This window comes from Sciurus vulgaris, assembly GCF_902686455.1.
Source record: "Sciurus vulgaris genome assembly, chromosome: 11".
NCBI classification, from domain to species: domain Eukaryota; kingdom Metazoa; phylum Chordata; class Mammalia; order Rodentia; family Sciuridae; genus Sciurus; species Sciurus vulgaris.
The window spans coordinates 128,973,005-128,999,411 of record NC_136472.1 but is presented as its reverse complement, the minus strand read 5'-3'; the positions used below and the strand labels follow the sequence as shown (position 1 = coordinate 128,999,411).

At 39.2% G+C, this 26,407-nt stretch overlaps 1 protein-coding gene across 1 annotated transcript in view; it reads left to right on the top strand.

The window, feature by feature from the left end:
* OPCML (opioid binding protein/cell adhesion molecule like) overlaps positions 1-26,407 on the top strand; it is a 1,129,326-nt gene that overhangs the window by 157,435 nt on the left and 945,484 nt on the right. The gene's annotated exons all lie outside the window — the stretch shown is intronic.

Here is a 26,407-nt window from a genome sequence, read left to right as displayed (position 1 = left end):
CAGATTCATGATTTAGGAAGAGCAGCCTCACAATTCCAGCAAGGTGTTTGGTGGCAGGGAAGGGTGTTTAGAATAATGTGGATCAATGGTTGAGCTCTCTCACAGTGGTCTGGATAGGAGATATGCAGAGTTTGGTTGAGGATATAACTGTGCATGAAAGAAAGGTGTGAATTCCAGAGGCAGGGATGATAAGACCTCTTAATTGTCTGGATAAGCAGAGAGGAAAGAAAGGGATGGAGATTGCTTAGCTGTGTCCCCTGGGTGACTGGGGACAAGTTGGTGCTATTAACTGAGATAGGAGACTGAGGAGGAAGGATGGGAAAATGGTAAAGAGATGTCACTCCACTTTGGATGAGTCGAACAAAGAGCTCCTTAGTGTTCATGTCATTCTGGGCCCTATGTTCTTTGCTTCAGATCCAACGAGGTCACTAAGAATAACTGAGGATCAGAAAACCTGTCTAGGAGTGGGATTCTGGTGGAAGTTTTAAAAACCCCTTTCCACAAGAAGTAAAATAAATCTGGAGAGATGCTCTCCTCTTCCCTCAGAGGCCTCTCCTTTGTCGGGCTGGGTGGAGTGGGGTGACAGAACATCGATCGGTAGGAGATAGATGGGAGGAAAAGCCCTCATTGCCCGTTGAATCAATGCTCCCTTAAAGACTGCAACAAATAGGATTAAAGGTTGAAAGACATTTATTGAGGGGAGAATCTGAGTGTATGTTTTATTAGTCAGCCCCAGCACTGGGTTATAGAAATGCCCAGCCTAGACACTGCCAAGAACAATAAATCAGGACTTCCTTCTTTGGCTGGTTGCCTGGGCAGGGTTGCGGGGGTGTGCAACCCTAGGCCAGAAGATGGAAGTGTTGTCTTCAGGCCATCTGGGATGGATTGGGGGAAGGGGGCCTGAGGAGGATGACTGGCCAAAGCCCCCTCCTGGACTTCTTCTCCAGTCCTCACAAAGGAGATCAAACATGCTTACTGCATGGGTAGATGCCTCCGGGCTGTTTTGGAATTAGGATGTTCCCCACCCCTCCTGCCAAAATCATTTGCTAACCTTTTGCCTGACTGATTCAGAAGCTATTAAATGTACGGCATCCACACAGCTGGTCATTAATTGGAGGCCAGAGCTTGATTAATGAGCATTATGCTAATGTTGGGTCAGGGGGCAGATTATGTGTAAAAGACCAAAACAGTAAGCCAAGTCAAAAGCAATAACACCACCTTCCATCCCTCCACCTCCTGAAATAAGTTGGCAGCTGGAGGCAAGTGGAGAAAAGGCATATTGATGAGAGGGCTCACAGCAACTTGCCACTTGTCTTGGTTCACATTGTCTGAAGTGTTCCAAGCTCTAGATGTCCTTGCTTCCTTCCAAGGAGGAACAGCAGCTATCCTGGAAGGTGTACTCCCACGTTGAGCAGGCTTGGGCGTTTCAGGCAGCTATGGAGAATGAGAATGGCACTTAAGTGTTTTTTTAAAAGACCCAGCCCCTAAAACTTAAATAGGTGGTGAAACACCCCACTATGATCATGTCCACATAAAATATTTGTATTCAAGCACAGAGATGAACTTGGAAAAATAAATCCTGAAGCAGTCACTCCGGGGAAATCTAGGTTCTTTTGGCAGGTTGAATAGTGCTCATTTCTGATATGTGTGTGTCTATCTTCCTCAGGTTCCTTCTCTCATCTTCTACTTTGAACACAAAAGCCCCTGAAGTTTCTTTCTTCTGTCCTCTTCAATTCATGCTGCACTCTTGCTCTAGGAATGAGTGTGCTCCTTTTCATGAAGTCAGTTGTCAGTGATGTCTCCCCAAGCTATTTGTCCAGGCATAATCTTTCTCTGAGCTCCAGGTCTTTGTCAGGGCCATGTGACTAACATCGTGATGTGTGAGTTCTGTAACATCACTAATGCAATGTGCACCATGCTGAATTCTTATTTTTACATTGTTTGGTTCCTAGCACATATTGACTTGACCCCCCGGGTACAGAAACATAAGCTTCAGTCTGGGCTATGCCATTTTCCTCTGCTGCTTCAATATTCAGTGTCTCTTCAGACTTCCTCTGCCACTTACTCAGATCAGGACACCACTCTCTCTTTTATACTGTTGCAAAATCTCTCAACCCCTAACTCTGTAACCAATAAATATACCTACAGTGCCATTCCTAAGTAGTATGGTTCTCTACTCCAGGTTTCCCGAACTTCCTCACTGACAGGTTCATGCATATCACACTGATAACTCTTCAAACTCTGGGTTGAACTTACTTAATCAATTTCCTGCACTTCTCCCCTTTTCCCTTTTTCCTTCCATGTGAGGTCGATTTTCTTATCTTCATAAGATATATCTTCAAGTCTAATTCATGGTGTTGTCTAGGTGTGAGTAGGCAGGACTCCAAGTTTCTGTTCTGGAAAAGATCTTCTAGATAATTCAGAGATTTATATAACAATATAGAAAACATACCTCCAAGATCAAGAATGACAAGAAGCTGGGAAAGAGCCCAATTGTGTTGGATGGCAAAAATCACAGTGAAAAATGAAACTGGCAGACTAGGAACTGAATGCTCAATAATAATGAATTTAACAGTAATAACTAAGACATGATATTTCTTATTTAAAATAACAAATAATAAATATTTAGAAAGATATAGGAGAGAAGAGTTACAGTTTAGCTAAGGTATAATTAAAATTTTTTTCTACTGAAAATAAGTATAATTTAAGACAACAGAGTATATCATTACCAAAAAAGCAGGAAGATTTTTAGACAATACTGACATAATCTACAAAAAATACAGTGATAAACTTTATTCTGTTAGTCATATTACATTGGAATATGATATTTCATTGAGACTATCATACTTTGTGAATAAATAGATAAAAGGCATCTTTGATAAAGATAAATAAGCATATTAAAAAAGAGACCATAATATATATAAATTGTTGGAGGAATGATTTCTCTTAATATTTTTTTTAAAAAACTGAAATTGTGTGAGTCCTTCCCCCCATTTTATCTTTCGAAGACCTTTGAAATTTTCTTTACTCCTTTGGGTAAAAATGAAATGTCACCTTTTTAAACCCTCCTCAGTACATTTCATTTGAACTCAGTGTGTCCTCTTTGATGAGCCCATTCCATTTTGCTTAAACATCCACTTGTATTCTGGTCATTTGTACTTCTGTCCCCTGTCACCAGATTGTAAGCAACATCAGGGAAGGAATACCTTGTGGTCACCATATTTGTATTTCAGTACTTAGCAGAGTCCCTGGTATCTAGCACATAATTAGTGACCGTTGAATGAACTAAGAAACAGAGAATTTATTTTAAACCTTTCTGACCCAAATTGTGTTATATGTACTCAGAAAGTTCAAAGTGGAGGCTGGGTTCCACTATGAATACATATTCCAGAAAAAGTTCTATGCAGTTAAACTGGGGAGATGTCAACTTTAAATAAAGTTTGGCTGACTTTTCTTTTAATTTTCCAATTATTTGAAACCTTTAATTTTAATGTATATCGTGCATCTCCAAATGCTAGTTATATTCGGGAATTCACAAAATCATTTGGCCATAGAGCATGAGTTTTGTGCAACGTGACTTGACATGTCATGAAACAGTTTGAGAAATGCTAAACTAAACCCACCTTTAGAGAAACGGCATGCATTCTAAAAAGTCCTAATACAGAATCCCCCAATTATCCAATGAAGAAAGAAAAGCATGCACCTGCAGTGGGTGCTTTCTGAAGAGCTCAGCCCAGAGGAAGGAAGTAGAGACAGAAACACAGGGTAGGACACAGAGAAACTAAGAGAATGTCATCCAGAGATGAGATGTGATAACTCAGGACAAAAGCAAAGCAACTTCAGTGTGTGTGTAAACCACCTAATTAGAAGGTACAAAAATTCCTTCAGTGTATGTGTAAAACACCTTTTTTTGGGTAGCTAGTTTCAAAAGTCATTACCCATATGTTCTGACATAGACCTCTCTCTTTCGCTCTCTCTCTTTTTAGTTCTACCTTTATCAAAGAATTATATGGTAAAATAAAAGACATAATTATCAAATTTGTACACAGCAAAAATCTGGGTTGTCAATATGTTGGAGGAAGAAGTCAGGATTAAGAAGATTTTAACTGCTGAGAATAATTGATTAAAATGTTTATAAAATGAAAGTAAGGAGAGGTAAACTATGAATATTTAAAATTACTTTTAACTTTGCAGGGGTATGGGATGAAAAATATCTGATTGCATTGCTTGTGGTGGGAAGAAAAATTACAGGGATATTAACACCAGAATATGAAAGAAAAGTAGGATTTACTCTGTCTACCACCAGTAAATAAATAAAAATACATATTAGCAATTATTCAGTAATTTCATATTAGTCTCTAGGTAAAGGAGTTGATAATTTTACTGTTTTCTCTAAAGACCTTTTAAAATATGGAGTATTTTATTCTCCTTTGGGTATGATTTGAGAGTTATATTGACACAAAGATTTTATTTAATGGAATAAGTCTAGGAAGGTGAAGGAAAAAATAAAAATCCTATCTGAAGAAAAATGGTTGGAGGAACTGGAGATACTTAATTTGGAAAAGAAATGACTTTGGGAAAGTATAGCTTCTTCCAAACACCTGAAGCACAAAGAAGAAAAGTCAGGTAAGCTGTATGGCTTCCAGTATCAGATAAAGAGTAATGCCTAGGAATTATAGGGAGACAGATCTCAGCTTGATACGGTATTTTAAACTTTTTAACAACTAGTAATGTCCAGCAAAGAACTGGCTCACTCTGAAGGTTCTAAATCAACTGCCTGTCATTCAAATAAATTAGTGTGCTTGCAGACCCCTCACACAGCAGGCTCACCCATGCTCTGAAGCCACTTTCCCCCTTTCCCCTCTATATTAACCTGATTCCAATTGTGAGAGAGGAAACACACTATGTATTTCAAATAGAATTGATCAAGGGAATGAGTTGTGCAGATGTTGTGGGAGAGAGTGAGCTATAAGGAATCCCAGGGGTAACTGTAAGGTATCACTTGAGAATTAGGAAGAAGGTGGAGGTGAAGTTCCTAGAACATAGGAGCTCAGTGAAGAGGCCCTTTGGAATTAATGCTTATTTTTATGAACATGGGCTCTGATACAGTTTGGCTATGAGGTGTTTCCCAAAATCTTCCTTGTTAATGAAGAAATATTTAGAGGTAAAGTGATTAAATTATGAAAACTGGAACCTAATCTGTCCATCCTAGTTTGAATAGACGAACTGGATGGTAACTGGAGGAAGGTGGGGAGTGGCTGGAGGATGTGGGTCAATGGGGGCATGCCTCAAAAAGGCTTATCTTCCCTGCAACCTTCCGTTTCCCCTCTCTTCCTGCTTCCTGCTGCCTTGAGCTGATTTGCTAGCTTTCCTCCATAAAGTCTATCTACCATGATGGTCTGCCTTACTTTGGGCCCAGAGCAATGGACTTGGCTGATTATGGATTAAACCTCTGAAATCGTGAACCAAAATAAACATTCCCTCTTCTAAGTTGTGCTTGTCAGGTATTTCCATCATGCAAGGAAAAGCTGACTAACACAGACTCCTATAAGAGAATGATGAGACTTGTTGTGGGATTTTATAAAGAAACTGAATGTTGGGGTCTAGCACCTGCAGATATGAGGTCTATGTCATGGGTGAGACCTCACAAACAGCACAGGAAAAGAGAGAAAGGAAGCATCCTCCTGCACCCCTTCAATTCCATTTTGGTATCTTCAGTTGCAGAACTTAAGAGATAGCTGATGGGAGAAATACCTGGAAAACAAATTTCTTGGCATTATAGACCCAGAACAGGGAAAAGCATAGAAGGATGCATCAGGACTAAAGAGACAGTTGTCAACACAGTTATCCCCTTCAGCTCATAAGGATCCACATGCACCCTTCTACCTACATGTGAAGGCCCTGCAAAAGAAGAGCCACTTTATGCTTCATTCTAGCATTCACTACCGATGTCCTAGTCCCTTTGCTCTGAGACAGTGCCTGAACCTGTTAGGATTCTCTGCCTGGAGTGACAGCCCCAATTCATTCCTGATTAGCAAGTCCTCAGTGCACCCAATCGATCAGCTTTTGCACTAATATTTGTTTTTGCATGTGTAAACACTGAGGTAGCACTGCTCTCCCCGACTAACTGACTTTTAATCCTTTCTCTCCTTTTTTCTTCCCTCTACTCTTGCCCTCTTTTGACCTCCATTCATTTCCCATTGTCCTACAAATGGGAAGGTCATAGACAAAATTCCTGTAATGGGTTACACCAAAATGCTGCTTCAATGGCTCCTTCCATATTCCTTCAATGCCAAATTTTCAGTGTTCTAAATACAAGCAGGTTATTATTGGCATCGCTGTTTTGCTTTACCTAGTTTCATTGCATTAGATTCTTTGTGCCACTGGATGGCTTATGTCTAGATTTACAGATTTCCCAATTACTCTCTTTATTAAGTACTTCATATCTAAAGGAGAAAATTTAGAAAAGATGGATAAACTAAAAGACTAAAAATAGCTCATATATAATCTTTCCTGCAAGCAATCATCACTAATCAAATGTTTAAATATCCTTCTAGTAATTTTCTATGTTCATAAGCCATAAATATGTATTTATAAATAATTATATGTATTTTTGACATTTCTATCATTCACCATAAATTTTTTTTAATCTTTTTTTAAATTGTTAGCAAATTTTATGTATATGGCATCTTTCTTAAAACAAATCATCCATAATGATTTTTAATGTGTAAATGGTATTGTAGCATATGGTTGTATAATAGTTTATTTAACCAATCATCTATCACTGGACATGTGGTTGCATAGAATTAGTTACTATCATCAATATTTGTGTATGTTATTGGTTATTATAACAGAATAAATTCTTCTTTGTCTTTTTTCTAGTTAACACATTTATAACCATGTAATTTACAAAATATCTAGGTATCTTTTATTATAAAAGACATTTAAAAATTATTGCAATGTTTAATTCTTAGGCAAATATGTGGTCTTTCACTGAATATGAGTGTCTGAGCCCCAATCCAATGCTTTATTTCCTGATATTGTGCAATACACAAATAAATCCATCTTATTTTATTTTCTCTTCTTGCTTTCCTTAGCAAACTCTTTCTATATGACAGAATTTCAGTGGATGTACCTGGCAGTATAATTTCTGCTCCCTTTCCTTGTTCCTCATATCAACAATATCATTTTCAAAACTTTGAAGGTTTTGGAAAGAAAGAACAATGATGAACCTATACTTTTGTCTTGAGATTTCTGAAGTACTCTTGAAGTGTATTTCTATCTTATGCAATTCAACGAATATTTATCCAGTGACTTATGTCCCCATCACCCTTTGCTGTGGGAAGAGACTTGGGTTTGTCCTAGGAAGATTGACAGTTTGATTAGACAGAAAACTAGGAAAGAGTCTTTAAAAATTTATGAATTTAATGGAAGTCAAAGCCATAGTAACAGCCCAAATAGTCATAGATATGTGTAACTATAAGGAGCAGATCAAGCTTGATATGCACAGAGAAGACCTCAGGTGCAGTCCTTATATCCAGGCTATACACTGTGTCCATGGCAGGTCACAATACTGACCCTGGACACTATCCTTTGGATATAAGGTCTTAAAGTTCAGTTCTCAAGTCCTTTATATAAATAGCTCTAGTGTTATTTTCTTCTTGGAAGCTGAGAAATGAGGTCTATGTAACCATGACTCGTGCCAGAAGATAGGACACCTATGATTCTTCTTTCTTTTCACCTGTGATTAAGTATTTATGGCACGCCATTTACAAGGCATAATGGAGAAAGCAAAGATGAATAAGGAAGTCCTGTCCTAGGTCAGCTTACAGACCAAGGTGGAGTAAAAGAGAAGCATATACTTTACATATGAGACAATCACATGGACTTACATATTGGATGGAGACACAGTTGATAAGGTCAATACGCTTAGCATATCGTGAGAATTCAGAGGAGGACTCCGAAGGATAAAGTTTTCAGCTGCATTATGAAGGATGGGCAGAAATATGATTTGCAAAAATGAAGAAGGTGGAGCATGTGCTTCTCAGGAATGAGAGAGCATGAGATGTCTAGAGAACTTAATGTGGTGTCAACTGACAGCTTAAAATCCAGAAAATATTTCATTTTCTTATAACTTTTGTTAAATTATAATTATTATACTATTTTACAGATGAGGAAATTGAGTCTTACAAGTCATGAAGTGACTTGCTTCACTATGCCCTGGTTGATGACCTAATTTGTGAATTATACACGGAGTGCATGAAAGTAGGAAATGAGAGAAAAGACTTAGAAAGGGAGATTGAGGCCAAATCACTATGGTCTCAGATGCCAAAATGAGATTATGTGGAGAATTAACTAAATAAAAAATGTACTGGGTAATGAGCTAATGAAAACTTTTGTGTTTAGGAAGTCATTCAGCTGCTGGAATAGTCTGTAGGAAGTTCCTGATAGTAGCAGCAGGATCAATAAAGAAGCTATCATGGTAGTCAATGCCAAATCAAAATGATTCCAAGGAGGGAATTCCATCAGTTCATAAGAAAGTTCCCTGCAGCATTCTCCCCCCCATCCCTGTTTTGTTTCTGTTTTTTGTGGTGCTGGAGATGGAGCCCAGGGTTTAGTGCATGCTAGACAAGTGCTGTACAATTGAGTTACGTCACCAGCCCTCTACTTGAAATTGCTGTAGACTAGATTTCATTTTCTCAAGTTCATATACAGATTCATATGGTATGTTGTCTTTTTGGTCTGACTATTTTCACTGAGTATGATTACTCTGAGATTCATTGACGCTATTGTGTTCACTCCTTATTTTTATATTTTGTGGATGTACCTAAATTTGTTTATCTACTCACTTACTGATGCATTATTGAGTTACTTACAATTTTGATTATTACAAATAATTATTTGCTATGAACATCTGTCTACAAGATTTTATAGAGATATACATTCATTTCCTTTAGGTAATACCTGGAAGACAAATGTCTAAATCATATTAGGCATGCATTTTAATTTTTATGGAAGCTGAGCATATCATTTTTATATTCCTAAAAATAGTAGTTAGTGAAGTAAATGATTAATGTATTATGACACACACATGTGATAGAAAATATGAAGTTTTTATACAATGATGACTACAAATTTATACTTGAGGCAGAAAGGTGACCACATATAAGAAAACTGATAGATTATAGAATTTTATATATTCTTCAAAATATTAAGAACATTTATAAAATTTTATTTTTTAATTTTTGGTGAGCTGGTTTGTTTTTATAATAAGCTGAAACATTTGTACCCAGCCAGGAGTGGTGGTGCACTGCACGCCCCTAATCCCAGTCACACGAGAGGTGAAACAGAAGGATTACAAGTTCAAGACCAACCTCAACAATTTAAAGGCCCTAAGCAATTTAGTTAGACCCTGTCTCAAAATTTTAAAAAATACAAAGAGCTGGAGATGTGGCTCTGTTGTTCAGCAGTTCTGGGTTCAATCCCTGGTTCTCTACCCCCCAATTTTATACAACCTCTCCCCCAAACTAATTAAAGCTATTTTAAATTTGGAGGTTGAAAAGGGGAATTAGATTAAGGGTTCAATTAATGGTGTGGTCTCTAGGTGGTAGAAGTAGCTTTCGGAATATGTGAACGAATGAAATAAGGAATGAATCATAATCATTGTGCACTGCATTATTTTTCTTTTTTTATTAACTTTTAAATTATGAACTATATAATTTTCCCCGAAAGAGAAGAGCATTTTCTTTTTTTGGTACATAGAAAGAAAAAAAAAAAAAAATCAACCAGGAATGAGTGTTAATAATAGCTTGATTATTTTCAACTTCAATGCCTAAGTAAAGTAACAAATGATGTATAACTTATGCAGATCTATGCAAACAATTATTTAAATTGAGAGAGGAAGGATGGGGTACTTGAGAATGGCAATATTTGCTGGATTGCTATTATGTCAGGAGGACTCCTTGGTACAAGGCCACTGAAATGGAGAAATGAAGGACATGAAGCTTTGAGAGTACCCAGCTAGTCTAGGTAGGATGATACTGGGAATCTCAAGGTTAACCTAATATCATAACAAGCATATAAGGAATGCCTGCCTATTTTCCAAACACATCCATATACATTAGCTTGCATAGGCCTGTGAAAATTCTGTGAGGAGGCAGGAGAAGGATTTGATTTTTAATTCCCATTTGATAAACAAGAATAGTAAACTTCATAAAAGTTAAATATGTTAACAACAAATATTAGTATAACTCCTTAAAGAGTCCCTAAGAGCATTCATGTGTATTGTCTTATTTAATTCTTACAACAATCTCAGGAAGAACAGTGTTCAGATATGATTTGCTTTCTCCTTACCCATTTTCCAGATGAAGAAATTGAGCTAAATTAGATTAAATAACTTGAACAAAGACAAAGACACAAAGATGGTGATTCTCTGATACGGGATTTAAACTTTAGACAGAGGTTCTAAAGTCAGTGTTCTTTAATTTATTCCACAATCATGGCATGCCTATAATCACAGTGCTGGTGAGAATGAAGGCCACTGCTTAACTTCAGTCATCTGACTAAATGGAATGCCCTTTACCTATGGCTGGTGAGTGGGAATGCCCACATGCTTCACCTTCCATCTTGTTTTATTTGTTATAGCAGAAAGTGGAAGAAGTTGACAGATGTGATTGTGTATATGTGTGTGTGTGTGTGTGTGTGTGTGTGTGTTAAACAATATAGAACTGAGATCCATTTCAAACCCAAGGACTTTGGAGTATGTGGCATGTAGTTGTGGAAGATGTGTTTTTTCATGCAGCTCTTAACTCTCATACTTTGTGATAGTCTCTTATGTCAGGATGAAATACAGTGCATGTGTGCATGGTTGGAAAGTACAGATATGACTTTGTGCTCAGCTCTATTCCTTGATTTATTTATTGCTATCACTCTTACTCTGTTAAAAACCTGTTGTCTTCTGCAGCTTGATAAAGCTAATAATTTGGTCTTTTCTTGTGTTTGGAATTTTCTTTTGGTAAGCTCTTCCATAGTGACAAGTTTGAAGGTGATAGTCGTGGTAAGATCACTTCCTGAGAGTGAAATGATTGGCTTAACATCAAAAGTTTAGTAATACTTTTCTCATTTGTACTTAATCCTAAGTATTTTTATCAAGGACAAGAAATTTCTGTGCTTAAGATGATTAATCCATTTATGCTATTGCATAACAAATTACTACATTTGGTGGAAGTTAAGCCAGGGCCCAAGGTTTTTCTTGGAAACAAGAGGGCAAACTAATGCCCTTGGAGTTTATGTAGCTCTTTCAATCACTTGAGACTTGGCTGCACCAGATCTGTTTGTTCTGTTTCTAGATGGAATTTCCTGGCCTTCTGCCCATGATCAAGAATGCCTTTGATTTTTAGTGTCACCCTTCTTTTGAAAATCCAATTGGACTTCTTCCAGAAATTTTTAATTCATTTAATTATGTAACTATGTTATTCTGATACAGAGAAGTCAAGTGAGGAATCAGATATCTAGGACAAAATCTTGAGTCTTTAAATCTAGTCCTTTACTCTGACAAATGGAATAATATGCTGGGTAGTTAAGAGCATAATTCTAAAAGTAGGGGGTCATAACCAAAGAGGATACCTCATGAATGTTTCTATAACTATGCATGGAGTTTTTCTTAATGAATATCCAGAGTTCTGGATTTTTAAAATGATGGGAAGAAAATAACTTGTTTTGATAGAAATAGGTATTTATAGGAACACTTAGGTAAGAAAGAGAAAAAGTCCAACTGGAAACTCCGTAGTGCTGTTGTAAGTGGAGGAAATGTGTTTTCTCTTCACAGTCTGCCTCCAAGTGTTTTAGATGGTTGGGAAATGTTCCAAATATCTGCTCCTTTTCTATTTTATTACAGGCTTTGGGAGACGGGCACAGTTGCCTTGAATCAAAGTGGCCAGGAAACCCTTCCTTTCATGCTATTTCTTTGCACTATTTTGATGCTAGGTACTATTTGACCTTGATGGTCCATCCTAACTCTCCATGCTTGCCTTCCCCTTTCTCCCTTTCCTTCCTTTTCCCATCTCCCATGCCTCCCTCTTCCTATTCTCCTCCTGCTTTCACATTGGATTAACAAGAACCAGAGGGAGTGAAAGTGTCAGGATTTCTCACATTGCTTCCCTACCTGCAAGAACACCACAGAAATCACAGTGACCAACCCTGGCAGGACTTCTTCCTCCAAGGACTGCTTAAATACTTTGCATCAATTTTCACCTAGCCTTTGGGAGGTAAGAGGAACAGAGAATGCAATTTCCCATCTTTGTAGCTAGACAGACAAGTTTACAAGCACAGCCAAGATACATGCTGAGTCAGGAAAGAGACCCACATAGCACCCAATATCCCCATGTTTGTGCTCAGATACTGGGCTGCTCTCTGCCAGAGAAGTGGCTAATGGGGTGCTAAATAGAAAGCAGAGGTCCCTCCCCTGGAGGGAAGTCAAGTTCTCTGTGGGTGTTTGAAAGGGTGATAGAGGAAGGGTTGGTGTATACAAGTTAAGAGAAAAGGAAAAGAAAATAACAAGTCTTTGACTTCTGCAAAACTCCTCAAGTAGAAACAGATGGGCTTTGTGACTTAATTGGGCTATTATTAGATGCTAAATTTGAACCACTTGTAACCATTCTGCCTCCACCAAAGTATCGTTCTACTTTGAAAGCTCTGATTGTGTTTCTGTGTTTTTCAATAAAGGTAGACTGAATGAGCAAAGATGTTAAATTTTATTTTATTTTTAATTTTTAAAAATGTGGTGCAGGGAATTGAACCTAGTGATTTTCTACCACTGAGCTGTGTCCTTAGCCCCTTACACTTTTCTTTAAGACAGTGTCTTACTAAGTTGGTGAGGCTGGCCTTGAATCTGTGATCCTCCTTCCTTAGCCTCTCAAGTAGCTGGGATTACAGGAATGAACCACTGTACCCAGCAAAGATGTCAATTTTTAATTGTCTGTCTTATAACAACTGATGAAAGAGTTGGAGATGTTAAAGCAAAGGTGGACATGGATGTTGATGGGAGGGGAGTTCCAATCTAGTCTCAGAGTGAAATAAGTGCCCCCGCCATCTAAAAGCGGCTTTATTAGGACTTTTGCTGCAGGACAATGGGAAGTAGTGCACAAACTATGCCCAACTTTTTGGATCTTGAAGAGTCATCTCTGTCCTGTTTCCCTTGATGAGCTGTTGCTGGGCATATGTGGATAAGGGACAAAGAATAATATGCATACCCTTGTTTTTAGTTACCAGAGGAGAATTTTCACCTGAATTAAAAAGTGCATATAATGCTATGAATGATGATTATACACAGGTAGGTGAATGAAGCAGGGAACATTTGGCTTGTCCCTTTGTGTTCCACCCTGCTGCACCTACCTGTGCCTGCAGTTGATTCCTCCTGCTCTTGTGGCATTGACATGTGTTGACTGGAATCTTTTACAGGATCATAGTTTCATGCTCAGCTCTTAAATGGGCAGCTTTTACATGTGTATTCTCTGAAGACTAAGCAGTTTCATCACTAAATTGTTCAAGAAACTAAACATTACAAATATGAGAGGAAAAATGTTGCTGCTGCTAAAGGGTAGGAATTCGAGTCCATTATTATTATTATTATTAATTATTTTGGAGGAGGAAGTTAATGTTATTTCATTTTATTCTGCACTTGGGCTAGGAGCTGTGATACCTACAATAGAGGCATTTCTACTTTCTTCAGCCCCATTGGCTCCCTCCCTTTTATTTCCTATCATGCAGCTCAGGCTTTGGAGATGGAAGGAAGAGGAAGAAAACTACTATTTTCCTTGCTGACTTCAAACCCTGGCTTGGTATAATTCCAACCTTTGTTTTGACAGTTTTCATCATGTCTTCAGACACATTGAGCTCTTTTCTTTCCCATAGGGAAGGGGTGAAGAGTTCGCCTTTAGCTAGAGCCGTACTGCCCTTCCTTTTTCTGATCCCCTGAAAAGAATTGCTGACACTCACAGTGATGGCACTAAGTCATGCAGCCTCACGTTCATGACCTGCTCACCTCCCAGGCCCTCAATAAACAGCAGCAGGGGTGGCTCCTAGCATTGCCAGACTCTCCCAGCGGGATTTGTATTTGTGACCTGATTTACACTTTTTTTTCCCTCCTGCCAATAATTTGTATGGCAAAACATTTGTTGCGAAGGAAAGGGAGAAGATGATGCCAACATATTTCTCTGACTGTTAGCCTGTGTTTCTGCAAACAGACTTCTCTAAGTGAAAAGCAAAATGAAAAGAAGAAAAGACGTGGAATGCAGAAGGAATTGTCAGTGGCCTACAATGATCATGCCTCTTCTTTGGTCATAGGACCCTTTGTTTGGAGCAGCAGGTGATCCTGACTTAAGAACTGATCATGTTCCATCCTTTCCCAGCCTCCTTTGCAACTGGGATGGCCATGGGGCCTAGTTTTGGCCAATGGGGTGGAAGTGAATGTTGGTTTCCAAGAAAGCATTTTGTATAACAGATGAAATACTGAGTGACTGCTGCCAATTATGCTTATCCCTTCTCGCCTGAATGTGGCTATATAAGTGAAAGTGTGAGTGTTGGGAGCCCGGAGCAGTGCGGGGCGACATAATGATGAAGAAGAAGGCAAAAAGGCAAATTCTAACATCAAATATTTGGAAAAGATGTAGCTTGAGAGGAGAAGTTACAATATCTTAGTTTTAGCTCTGTCAAATTGCATTTACTATAAATAAATAAATTTACTATAAATAAAAGCTCCTTTCCCTTCCTACCTCTCCTCCAGCTATCTGCCATCATTTTTCACCTTCCAGGGAGTCCAATCTACTTCTTAGAAATGTATTCATCTTTCAAAAGTTCATGGAGTCTTCACTAAGAGCCAGACATTAGTCTAAGGATTGGGGTAATAAAGATAAAACCAAGGGCTGAACCTTATATGATTGTGTGTATTTATTTTGCAGTATGTATCACTCCCTGGCCTTTTGGTTAAGATGAAATGTGTTTTGCAATATGTAATGTAGAGTATTCTATTTGATGCTTAAGGTAATAGTGTGAAATAAATAGTTTTGTTTATTTACTTTGCTATTTAACTTATGGGGAAGCTGAAGCTTAGTCTGAGGTTCAGTAATTTCTCCAAGATCACTGTTCAAACTTGCATTTGCAGCCAGATCTGTCTAAATTCAGTCTCTGATTTCCACTAAACTGAACTCCCTAATATAAGAAGAGGAGATATGTGGAGTCAAAGGGAACAGAGCTGGATTCCAAACTCTACTAGTAGGTAGTTATGCATATGAGGACATCTTAGACTTAGCTTTTTGAGTTTGAGAAATGAGAATATTAATATCTACTTATTTGCCAGAATTTAGTAGACATTTAATACAAGAAAGCTGATAGTAGAGGTAGTTTGTGTATGTGTCCGTATATATGTGCATATTGCAGGAAATAGATTTTTAAATTATGGAAATAAAAACATGATCATCATATTTGCTATTTTCAAAGGACTGCTACTTAACAAAGAGAAGGAGACAAAGATGTCTGAGGAAAATCACCAAGAAGGGGAACATCCTAGCTGGGGCTTAAACTGTGAGAAGCATTTATAGGGCAGAAGAACAGACGTGAGCAGGAATAGTGCTGTGTAAAGAAAACTTGTACATGAAAATGGAGATGCTTCATAGCCACAGATGCTGGGGTCACACAAGACCTCCGTGTGGCCAACAAAAAGAACAGAGCAGGAGCGGAAGAAATTCAAAGTGTGTGCCTGGGGTCACCTATGATGAAGGTTCTTTTGTATCATGTTAAACCAAGGAAGACAACTCTTCCTTAGAGGAAGCCAGACAGCCCCTCTGGTTGGCTCTTCAGAGCTTGCAGGCTGGCAGGTGGACAGGCTGAACTTCACGGGATTGTTTTCACTCAGGATAGGGAGAGTGACTCCTTTCTTCTCCCTGCCCTTCTGCCCTGGCACAGTTCCCCTCATAGCCCATCTGCTTGAAGTGCAGCTTTCCATGTGACTGTGAGAAACACCTGCATGAGGAAGATTGTGTCTCTGCATCTCCCTATCACAATAGCATCTCTTAAGGAGGAAATAGCCCTAATGGACATCTCTATTACAGTAATAGCCAAAGGCATTGCTTTCAAGTAGTATTAAAGAAGCAGAGAGGAGAGAGCCAATAACCCATGCCATTGTTTTCTTTTTTGATGGGGGGGCATCTTCACACATACTGGGAATTTATTCTCAACCAGGAAGCCTAGCCACATCTGGCCCCACTCAATGAGACAACTCATCTTGATGCTGTCTATTCTGTCTCAGCCTTTGGCCCTTCATGCTGCTTTGGTGGAGTATCTGATCCATTATTATATTCTATCCACCCCAGGAAGTCTCCTAAAGTATATGTAGGAAGAGCTATCTTGTCATGTCCCTGAGCAGCAAAGTGGAACCCCATGCTCAGTGACATGATGAGGTTTCCAGTGACCCTGGGGCTTTTTCTGTTCTGTTTTAGACCTGGAGAAATTATAACTTGCAGTTGTCCACACAAGCCATTTGACCAACCACATTCCTCCCTTGGATTGTTCTTCTGTGGGTCAGAGTTTGACTCGTTCTAGTGACATCCATCTGACCTCCAGTTTTTCTCAAAATCTTCCCTAATTAACTAAATTGCCATGTGAGAAAATTTAGTCCCATATAAATACTGATGTTCTTCAATTTACAATGGGATTGCATCCTAATAAGCCCATAAAATTAAAAATATCATGTCAGAAATGCATTCGATACACCTCTCAAACACAACACAGTGCAGAGATCTCTGTTCTTGCCATCCTCTTCTGAACCACCTCAGGACATTACTATGCCACTGCCCCTTTCTGTCTTCTTTAAGAGAAATGGCTTTGCCCTGTGGAGTGCTCCAGGTAGGATGGAAAGGGAGGAGAGGGATTAGGGAATGGGATACTGTGTGGACTGCTTTGCCTTAGGGTTCTGTTTTAATGCCTTTGGGTCTTGTGGCAGTTTGGAACTGTGCTCTTCTTACCCTTCCATCTGGCCTACTTTATTTCTCATTTCTGGATTCCCAGCCTAAGGGAGGGTTAACATGTGTGACTAATATCCTCTCCACCCTAGATATTTCTCACCTCATTCCCTTCAGGCAGCCCGGCTCTTCATCCCCGTCTTCTGTGACATTTATCTCCATCGGAGGGAGATGGAATCTTCCCTTGTGATCCTGGCAGCTTGACATGCTTCACTTTTTCCAAGTGAATAATCCTGTTTGTGGGCATCAAGGAAACAGTTCACACTGCCCAGAGGCCTTAGCACACAGCCCTGAGCCTCCATTTGTATGAGGGATGGACTCCGAGTCCTTTCTGATGGCAGGCAGTCTCCAAGGACAGAGACGAACACAGACCAAGAGAAGAAGGCACATTATGAGTAAACAGGGAGCTTGAAGTTTGTTGTTTTGCTATGCAGAGTCTCCCTTTCTTGGTAGTTAATTTGCTTCCTAAGCCAAAACATATCTTATTGATTTTTCCACATCAAATGCCTTTTCTCCCCATGATCTCATTTTCAAAATCCCCAGTAGCAACCTCCTTCCAGAAAGTCTGTTAGATCAGCACTATCTATGAGGGTGATAGCCCTGGGATGCTGGAAGGAAACTCACTTAGGAATTATTGATAGTGAAGCTCAGGATGTAGCCTCCTGCTCATTTCTGGCTTGACATCCAAGATCTCAGCTCCATGGCCCATCCAGTGAGAACCTTGGTACTAACATGCAGTCCTCTTTAGATTGCCTGTGAAAGGTGTCTTGAAAACTCCTCAGTTAAATGCAATGGTTGTGCTATTCCATGCTGATCAACACCACTGCTCTGTAGGGGTCTGTTGTTATTTTACAGAGCTCCACATCTCCCTTGAGAGTAAAGGCTGAGCCTCCCATTACATTGCCATCTTGCACATTTTTTGTGTTGAATTTCTCTCAGTAGCTATGCAAGAGTGGGCAGAGTGAATGAAATAATACCTTTTTGCCTTCCACAGAGTAGCAACCATGTCAAGTGCTGTGGGGCTATAAAGGTGAAAATGAGAGGGCGTCCATCCAGGAGAGGGGGATGGCTTTGTCCTAGGCTGATCCCTCCTCCTCACAGTGAACACTCATCTTCCCCTAAGATCACATTCATAAGAATTGATTCATAAAGACTTCACATCTTGCAGATAAGTTCTTTCTTTTTTAGTCACAAACAGTGGGAAGGCAGGGGATTTCTTTTTGTCTCCTTTGTTACTCTGAGATAGGTGGGCTCTCAGGGAGAGAAAAAGAGACCCTTACTAAATGTAGACCCAGATCTACGAGCATGACCAGCCATGCTTATCTCTTTAGATGAACAAAACCTCTAGCATATGCTAGTACCATATCAATTAGAACAAAAACATAATTTAAATGTCACCAGACTCAAAGACCTACACAATGTGCCTGTAATTGATTCATGGCTAGACTGTTTATCCATGAAGAAACATTATGAAGCCCAAATAACAAATGATTGACATGTGATTTAGTTTTCATAAAAGCTTGCTGGGAACCTGCATTGTCCCAGGAAAATCCTCTACATAGTCAGAAAGCTCAACCCTGGGTATGTAACTCATCTCCTCTGAGAGGTGAGGGACATCCATAACCTGCCTTTGGGGTATGTGTTAATTTTTTATTGCTGTGATCAAAATATCCAACAACAGCAATTTGAAGGAAGGAAAGTTTATTTTGGTTCACAGTTCCAGAAGTTTAGTCCATGGTAATGCAAGTCTATTGCTCTAAGGATGGTGAGGAAAAGCACAGTGGCAGAAGGGCATGGTAGAGGAAAGCAGCTCAGGACATGGTAGCTAGGAAGCAGAGAGAAAGAGAAATGACTGCAGGGAAAATGTACCCTTCCAGGAATGCCCCCAATGACTTACCTCCTTCAGTCAAGTCCCACCTGCCTATAGTTACCAATCAGTAAGTTCATTCAAAGTTTGATGAACTTCAAAGTTGGATCAGGTTATAGCTCTCCCAATCCAATCATTTCACATCTGAATATTCCTGCATTAACACAGGAGTTTTAGAGGGATATCCTACCCAAACCATAACAGGGTGTGTATAACTTTGCTTTTCTGTCCTTTAGTAAATCTTTGCTTGTGCTTTTCTTTTGATGCGTCCAGGAACTTTTTTAAGTCAAAAACCTGTCTACTGGGGAATAATATTGACTAAATTATATTGATAGATTCTGTGCATGTAAATATGTAACAATGACAATGACCCCTCCATTATGAGTAATTGTAATGTACCAATAAAAAAATGTGGTGTTGGTGGAAGAATCTACCCAGGCTGAGATGAAGTTCCACTACCCCTTTGAAGAAACCTCCTGAGACCCCTATCTGGTGATACTTCTGCTCCCAAATCCTCTGTCTCACTCAGGGTTTTGGCTTAAGTGAGTGCCTGGCACAGTGACTCTTTACCTCAGATACCAGACAGGTTGGTCTCTTCTTTGACTTTGTATTTCTAACTTCTATTAGGCCACATCATCCTTGCTTCCAGACAACCAGAGAGTTTTGGTGCTAGCAAGGCCACCTCCATCCATGAGCTTCTCTTCTCAATAATGGTCACTCAAGGGGTCTCCAGCTCAGGAAACTCCCACAAATTTTCTGATAAAGATAAGAGTATCTGTCTGTGGGAATTATGGACACCAGTGGGTCAAACAGTGAGAGAATGAAGGGTTAGCACTTATGACAAGCAGAAACCATAAAAGATACCCTCTGAGTCTGGGGACCCAGGGTGGTTGTGTTGGAAGGGAGTAAGCCGATAGGACAGCAGAGAAAGATGGCAAGGCAGTAGCTTGCAGTCAGGTGGGATGGTGTCAGGTTATCATTATGTAAGCAAACACTGTCACAGACATGGTGGCAAATCACTTGATCTTCAGAGTGTCCCTTAAAATAGGGCTGTTGTGACCCCTGTTTTGCAGAGGAGGAAATGAGAAAGCAGAGAGGTTTAATAACTTATGCAAGCTGCACAAGAGCTGGAACTGATTTTGGACATAGGTTAATCTATGTTCCTGAACCTTCCCCTATATAGCTGTTGGTAAGGTATATGCAGTGTGTAATGGGAAAGAAGAAACATGGAGAAGATAGATTTTATTAATGGAGTTTAGCAACATCAATACACTCCCTCAGTCCCTCCCCTCCTCTCTCTATTCCTTCCTCGCTCTCTTCCTTCATTCTTTCCTTCTTCTCTTCTTCTCATCTTCCTTTTTTCTCCCCTCCCTATCTTCTTCCTTCCTCTCTCACTCCATTTTCCCTTTTGTTTCCTCCCTCCCTGTCTTCTTCCTGTCTTCCTTCTTCCTTTCTTCCTCTCCTTTCCTATTTTCTTCCTCCTTCCATATCTCCCTTCTTCCCTCTTTTCCTTCCTTCCTATCTTCCTTCCTTCTTCTATCAACCTCTACTAAAAGACTCCTATCTGTGTGCTTTCCACAATTTCTGTCAAAATTTGCCTCCCCTCTATTTTTAAGCTCAGTACTGGATTCATTGTCATCCTTAAGTCCTTCATCTGTGGGCATATGTGTGCCCTTGCATTCTTTACAGGTGAAACAGTTGCTTGGAAACTTGTACTAGAACTTCACTGATACTTTTGCTATAATTATGTGGGCATGTTTAGAATTTTAGACACCCCCCCCCATGTGGCATAGTAGAAAAAGAAGAGTTTATGGACTTGGCCATAGATAGAGTCAAATCTGAGTTTTGCTATTTATTAACCATGTGGTTCCAAGAATGTGTACACCTTCTTTGGGATTCAGTTTCCTGGTGATAATAATCCAACCTGATTAGTAATTAAACAAGAAAATTGATGTTAAGTTCCTATCATAGTACCTGGCACATTATGAATTTTCAATGAATTTTAATTCCCAACTTTTCCTCCTATTGGTCTTTAAGTAATTGGGGCCAGGGTTCATTGTGTTTGTCTTTGTATTTTCCATAGTACCAAGAATATGCTTTTACATATTGCACAAATGGATAAAGAATTGAATGAACAAATAAAAAGTTTTTCATGGGGAAACCTCTGAGTTCTTCCTCTGGTTATCATTCTCAAAGTTTTATACATAGTGGCAAATAATTATAAGCAGCTACTTTTCTGAATACTGAGAATAACAGGTGAATTAAATAAAGTCCATGCCATGAGGCCAGAAGGGAGCCTATAGTTAAATGAGGGAAACATATAAGTAACTATTTATGCAAATTGATGAAAGAGCATGGGCATTTAAGGGCCCTGGTGCCTAATTTATGCTTCTTTGGTTACTGCCAGTGTAATCTTGGGAACTTAATGAACGTCTCTGATCCTGCTTTCTCTTGGGCAAAGTAATGGTGGGAAATCTAATAACCCTACCTCTCAGAAGTGTACAAATATTAATGAGAATTGCTCAGCAGAGTGTCTGACACATGGTACATGCTAAGGTAACATTAGCTGATATTGTGACTAATCAAGATCATCAATACCATGTTGTGGAGGTTTCAACTTCCAGACTTCATGACTTGTTACGGGGAATCCTAATGAATGTGAATGACATTGAAAGAATATGAAAAGGTATTCTTAATGTAGGGAATATCATATGTCATTTCAGTATGCACAGAAGGCGCAGTCATCCACAAGCATGGCAGGGAAAGAAACAAAGGAGATGAGAAGTGGGATGTTGGTGTAAGGAATGTAAGAACCTGGATTGCGCAGGACTTTAAATGTTAAGCAGAGGCCTCCAGATTTTCTTTCTTTTTTAGGAGATCACAAGCAAATTAAACTGATCTAATATAGGAAGAATGTGATCAGAGCCGTATTTGGGGACCAAAAGTTATGGTTCCCTTTCAAATTCTTTTGATGGCATTCCAAATAATTCAGAACAAACTCAAAAGTTGTTGCTTTGACCTGCAAGCCTCTTCCCCATACCATCCACACTGCACCCCAGCCTTTGGGTTCTTGCTGCTGATAAACTCATGGAGCCATTGCCTCTTCTGTTCCCTCCAGGTAGAACACTTTGGTCAGATATCTGAGTGGCACTCTTCTTCCGTGATTTGAATCTCTGCTCCAACACCAATGAGTCAAAAAGGCCTTTTGTGACCATCTTTCTAAAACAGCATTTCCTGTCAGTCTGTGTACAGTTGCCCTACTTTGTTAATCTCAGAGCCCTTAGCATCACCCATTCATATTTGTATTGTTTGCTTTGGCTCCCTAAACTAGACTATAAGGTAAAAGAGAACAGAAAATTTCTATTTTTTTGCAAGAACCAAAAAGACAGTCAAGCACAGAAAGGTGCTCCATAGATATTTGTTGAATAAATGAATTATTTGAATAATGTTGAATTAATTAGAGAATATCATGCTAAGTGAAATAAGTCAAATCCCCCAAAATCAAAGTCTGAATGTTTTCTCTGATATGCAGAAGCTAATTTACAATAAGGGGGATAGGGAAGAGTAGAGTTACTTTATATTAGGAGGGAAGAGTGAAGGAAGAGAAAGGGGTATGGGGAAGGATAGTAGAGTGAAACATATTATCACCTCATATACAGGTATGACTGCATCACCCATGTGATCCTGCAATATGTATAATCAGAAAAATAAGAGATTACACTCTATGTATGATCTATCAAAATGTATAAATGCATTCTACTGTCATGTACAACTAATTAAAAGAAGTAAAATTTTAAAAAATAATGGAATTATCCAATAGTGCAGTTGAGAGATGATGAGGCCTTAAACCAAAGTGTTGCGGGAATAAAGAGCAGTGAATTCTATTGTTACTGATTAATTACATTTGCGTTATGTCAAACCTCCAGTAGCAAGTGCTGAGAATAGAAGATATATGGTATCTTTCCATAACTTCCAGTTCTCTAGGGGAGACCAAACCAACATGACAGGTGATTACAAGACAGTACAGTAAAGAGATCTGAAGAAGCTAGGGTACTGTGAAATACATGGATAGGTTAGCACAATAAGCCATTTAATCAACTCATCATTCCTTTCACCAATTGGGAAATGAAGGAGAAGGAAAAGTGAAATCTGTGTCCATCTTGGCTGTTGCTGTTAGTGGAGTTGAGAATGGTACAGAGTAAGGCTATAAGGGAAGTGGCCAAGCATTTAATGACCCAGGCCTGCAGTGGGCTAGGCATGAGGAAATAGGGTAGCAGGTGTGGATGACTCCCAGAAGGTTGGCCAGAAAGAATGGAGACTAGAGGGGAGGAGGTAAAGGTGAAGTTTTAGTTTAGTTTTGATTTAATCATTGATTTGGGGAAAGGTTTAGATTTGAACATATTTATCATCTGGCAGGAAATGAGTTAAGTGAAAAGAAGGTGCTGAACCCTCACTCATTTTGACAGAAGAAGATCATGGAGGAGACAGGAAGGTGTGAGATAAAGGACAGAATAAGAGTAAAAGATTGTCAGAATCACCACAGAGGAAGGTTTGAGGTGTGGACACCTTTCGATTTGGAGGAGAATTTTGGTGTCCTTATCAGTGAATAAAAAGATGAAATTTGAAAATAAATTAGAAGATGGCACTATAAACACTGGGCCAAAAGTTCAGTGGCATCTATAAAGCACTGGTGTGTTTCAGCATCATGAAATATGTACCATCATATGCCACCTTAATAAAGCTGTGGTTTGTCATTTACCGGCATGTGTCAGCCACTCTACCACACATTCCTTGTATTATGTCTGCTTTAAATCTTACAACTATTCTGTGGAAAAGGGTTATTAGCTGCATAAATTTATTCTGACTTTGCCAGAGTTTACTAGAAGAACTGGATTTAACCCAGCTCGAAGCATATGGTCAGTGCATCTTATTATTAGGTTTCACTCTCTCCTAAGTGAGCTCTCTGAGATGGCTGCTTTCTTAATAGTGACTTTGGAATAGGCAGAGTACAAGGAATAGCAATATTTAGGGTCTCCCTTCTGATCTGGTCTTAAGACTGCTGCAAGTGGTGGCCATAGTCAGTCTCTCTCTCTCTCCCTCCCTCCCTTCTAGTGTGAACTGTTAATGACAATTCAAGTCTACATCCTGACGTCCTGACTTTCTCAATTCATCTGTGTATAGACATAGGGCTGTTTGTCTTGAGTGGGATTAGTTAGTGGTCTGTTTTTTCCCCTCTGTGCTGCAGATGAAACCGAGGATCTCACTCATTCTAGGAAAGTACTGTAACACTGAGTTCATCCCAGCAGGTATAGTCTTCAAAGAATCAGCTTCTAAGTATACAAGAAAGTTTGTCTTGATTCCTTCTGCAGGTGGCCCTCAGAGGTGAACTGCCTGCCATGCCTGTCCAGTGAATGGTTTGCGTGGATATGTATTTACAAAACATCTGAGCCTGGCCTGGATGAGACCCCGAGCTTCCAGAATTAATATATGTCTTGTCCCTGCCACACCTGTGACACTATGAATTTGTAACCACAAGCAAAACCTGGACAGATTCCATGCCAGCCGCGACTTTAATTAAAGCTATTTAGAGGGGCTGAAGGCTAATTTAAAGGTGATTGCCAGATGGGTTTTCTCAAGTTTAAAAGTGCTAGTTTGACAATTAATGATAGTGCAGGGCTTAATTGGCTCGAGTAAAACAGAGAAGTGATAGAGGGAGACCACAAGCTGCTGGGACCCTCTGTCCTCATGGTGACAACCCAGAGCTCTTCTTCACCTGGTCAGGCCTAAGTCTGATGTGGCTGTGTAATTGTGAACAGTAATTTCAGTTCACTTCTTGGTTGCTATTTACATGTGAAAACTTGTTTTTAGTACAATTTTGTTAGATTAGGAAATTTGACAGCTCAGAGCATAAACTGAAACAAAACCACAAAATAAAAAACACTCTTCACCTAGAATGTAGTGTTAGGCCTATGTTTCAACCACGGCACTTAGAAATGTCCAATTATATTTCTTATTAAGACAAATTTAGTGTTGGCGATAGAGACAGAGAATTGTGCTAAAGTTTTTAAGACTACAGTGAGAAGAGAGATTCTAGCTTGCTCCAAATTATCTGCTAGCATTCCTAATTATTTGTTTATTTCTTTGTTTGTTTTCTTCCTAGTTTATAACCCAGTCCTTCTGCCTACCAACTTTTTGAAGCCCTTGGAGACTTTACTTGCTCACAAAATCAACAAGATTATACAGAATGCCTGCTTTATTTTAATTCCTCTGGTCCTTCTAATACTGTCAGAAAAAGAAAGCTGATTAATGTGACCACTAGGAACACAGGTCTTGTCTACACAACCAGGGACTCTCTAAATTGTAGACCTTACTAGCTACAACCAGATTTTTTTAACCTTTAGGGACCTGTACTGAATTTGAGGGAAATTTATTTTAAATTACTGAAGAGGTACTCTTTTAAGACCCTTTTATCAAATGCCTTCTTGTTTTTAGCACGGTAGATTGAACCACTTCACATACTTCTTAAACTCCTATAGCTAAAAGTGACTTTTGAAATAAAGCAGGGCCCCAATAGGAAGGGTCATGGACTGAGGGATGCTGTACTGACCTTCTAGTCTCAGATCTTCCCCTGCATAATAGAAGTCCATGGGCTAAATACTGCCCCAGAACCACAGCCCTTCCCTTGTTAAGTACTAGTTGTGTTCTAAATAACCTAGAAGTTTCTTTCTAAACTCTGCATTTCTACAACTCTCATTCATGGTCATATATTTAGTTCATGGAAGACTTGAATGGGGGAATCCTGGATCTCTGACTCTGAAGCCAGTGCTCCCTGCTTTCTTCCAGATAGACTTGCATTAGGCCTCAGCACATGTGAAAATTGGTTAAGTCTATTAGCAGTTACCATGGAAGTGAGAAACAGGAAACGCTAGAAGGATGAGCTGCAACAGAGACCTCATTTTGTTCGGTCAATTAGAAAATGGACTGAGGCTTCCAAATCTATTCCATGTGGGCAGCTGCTATTAGACTTAATTTGAGAAGTCATTGGCATTGACTTGAATTTGTAGAAGTCCTTTCAGTAAGTTAACTCAAAGCTCTTAACCTTTTATTAAGTACTTATTACCTTTGTTCTGCAGGTTAAACCTTATGACCTTTTCCTTGTAGGTAAACGAAATCAAGAGATTGGTGAAATATTTGTACAACTTAGTAGTTAGTCATTTCCTCTTTCCTTCACCCCATCCTTGATCTTCTCTAACTCCACACTGGATCATTTTCATATCTCTTCAAGAACATCTAAAGGTTTATCTACTCTTTTATTTTTCGTTTACAACTTGTTTGAGGAGAACTTATCTTTTTTTTACAATTTCATATTCTGCATGTATACCAAGTCATTTTTATTGCTAAGGCATTTACAGAGCCAACTTCTTGAATTGACTGCCCTCACTTCTGTAAATATGCATGCTGTGTCATTCTGAAACCACTGATCCTGGATTTAGAGTATGTTGAAATCTAATAACTTTTCACTACT